We start from the raw sequence: 2,364 nt of genomic DNA on the forward strand, positions 1-2,364 counted from the left end.
GGCTGAGACCGTGAAGCGGGAGGGGGGCCCTCAGTGTCCCCTGCCCCAAGAAGACAATGGGGGAAGCTAGGGGAGGGCCCAGTGGGGTGAGGGGCTGTGACTGTGGGGTGCACAGAAACCATGAAACCCACCTGGAGGACATGGTCCCTCTCCAGGGGCCGGGCCAAGGCCCTGGGCATGACCCTGCGTTGCTTCCAGGGAGGACAATGGCGCCTGTCAGGAGCTCATTGTGGCAGGGGTCACACGGCACACTTCCTCTGCCTTCACTCCTGCTGCTGTGGGCTAAGTGGTCCTTGTTAGTGGCCCTCAGGTAATTTTGGCTCACGGCCACCCCAGTGTGCTCTGTGGCTTTTCATGTTGGGACTTTTTAGAAGCAGGTGGCAGCCTGTCCTCCCGGGGGAGCTCAGGGGTTTGAAGTGCCTATTTCCAGCTGGTGGCCTTGTCTGTGAGGAAGGCATGCCCCCAAGACTGCTGGGGTCCTACCTCCTGTGAGTGTGCTGGGGTGTCACCTGTGGGCGTGGCCTGTGAGTGTGACCTGTTTGGGGTGTTCTGTGGGTGTGGCCTGTGGCTGTGATCTGTGGGTGTGGCCTATCTGGGGTGTGACCTGTGGGTGTGGCCTGTGGGTGTGACCTGTGGGTGTGGCCTGTGGGTGTGGCCTGTGTGGGGTGTGGCCTGTGGGTGTGGCCTGTTTGGGGTGTAGCCTGTGGGTGTGGCCTGTCGGGTGAGGCCTGTGATCTGTGGGTGTGGCCTTCTGGGGTGTGGCCTGTCTGGGGTGTGGCCTATGGGTGTGGCTTGTCTGGAAGCTGCCTCTCTTGAGCCTCTCTCAGTGGTCAGGCCACATGAGGCCAGGCTGCAGCAGGAGACCCAGGCTGCAGGGCTGATCCCTGACCCTGGTGTCAGAGGAACGTGTGGGGTATCGAGGCTCAGCTTTGGGAAGTGGTTCTCCAGGCCTTTCATCCGAGCAGCCCCGTGGAGCACTGAGCCACGTGCACCAGCAGGGCGGGTACTGATCCCATCTGAGGGATGTCCTAAGGAAGAGGAGACAGGGGACAGGCAGGAGGGGCACGTGATGGGGTGCTGACTGCCCCATGCACCAGCCCCACAGGGGGCCTCTGAAGGAGGAGCTGACACCACGCTCCTTGGACCTTCCGGTGGGAGCCCGGCTGCAGGAGAGGACTCTGGCTCCGGCAGACAGCCAGACCGAAAACACTGGGCCAGGGCCAGAATGGGTCCCCAGCTGCCTCGACAGGTGCTCGGCCCTCAGCCCTCCCTGCGGGCATCGACCCCGGGCCCTCAGATGTGCCCGGGGGTCCCGGGGCCTGGGGGCTGCGCCCAGCCATGTGCCAGCGCAGGAACCCATCCGGGCCGCCCTCCCGAAGTTTTTCTCCTCCCCAATTAATTAATTTAAATTGACCATTAAGTCAGCCGAGTTTGTGATTGATATTTTCATTAGCGGCCCTGTCGGACACCCCAGGAATGTATGGTAATGTCCAGCCCGCCACGGCCGCTCCTCCTCGTGCTGAGTTATGGCCGCGGCGGGCTGGCTCCGGGGTAATTTGAATTCAGATGAGCTGCTGCAGTGTTCCAGAGGCTGGCGGCCGGCCGCTGACGGATGGCACCTGGGTTATCACAAGGTCACTGGCGCAGCCGCCGCCCGCCGTGGGAGGGGCAGCCTGGCTGCCAGGGCTGGGGGACCGCTGCCCTTCTGCGGCTGGCAGCTGAGGGGTGCCACCAGGACTGAGCTGTCTGCCGAGCAAAGCCTTGGCTGGCCGGTGGCCCATCTGCTGGAGGCTGTGCCTGGAGGGGACTGGAGGGGTCTGGGTGAGGGCCCCCGGAATTCCGGGGGTGCCCTTGGGTGGTGCTCATTAGCTGGTCTCGGAGAGCCAGCCTGGTGGGGGAGGCAGGGACAGTGGGAAGTGGGCAGAGGCCCCTGTCTCTCGCCTGTGGCTGGACACAGTCCGGCTCTGAGTGACAGCGCTACGTCAAGGCTGGGACTGGCTGGCGAGCTGGTGGCCACAATGGGAAGCCGAGAGCTCAGACCTCCACTCACTAGTGCTGCAGTGACCCCTGCCTCAGTTTACCCATCTGTACCGCAGACGACACTGGCCCTGCTGGGTGTGGAGTGGGTCACAGGCTGAAGCCAGTGGTGGGGACTTGGATTCTTGAGAAAGTGGCACCCCTCCTTTGACCTCAGCAAGTGCTGGGGGTTGCCCGCCGCCCCCTCCCCGGGCGGGGGGCAGTTGATTCGGGTCCCTCGAGAGGCCAGGGTGCCTCCTGCTGACCTCAGGCCTGGCCTAGGATTTCAGGCACCTCTGGGTGTTGGAGGCCCCCAGGGCCAGCCCTCTGCTGGGTTGGAGAGGCCAC

Source organism: Echinops telfairi, unplaced genomic scaffold (assembly GCF_000313985.2).
Source record: "Echinops telfairi isolate 266 unplaced genomic scaffold, ASM31398v2 ScPeMD7_28;HRSCAF=97, whole genome shotgun sequence".
Lineage (NCBI taxonomy): Eukaryota > Metazoa > Chordata > Mammalia > Afrosoricida > Tenrecidae > Echinops > Echinops telfairi.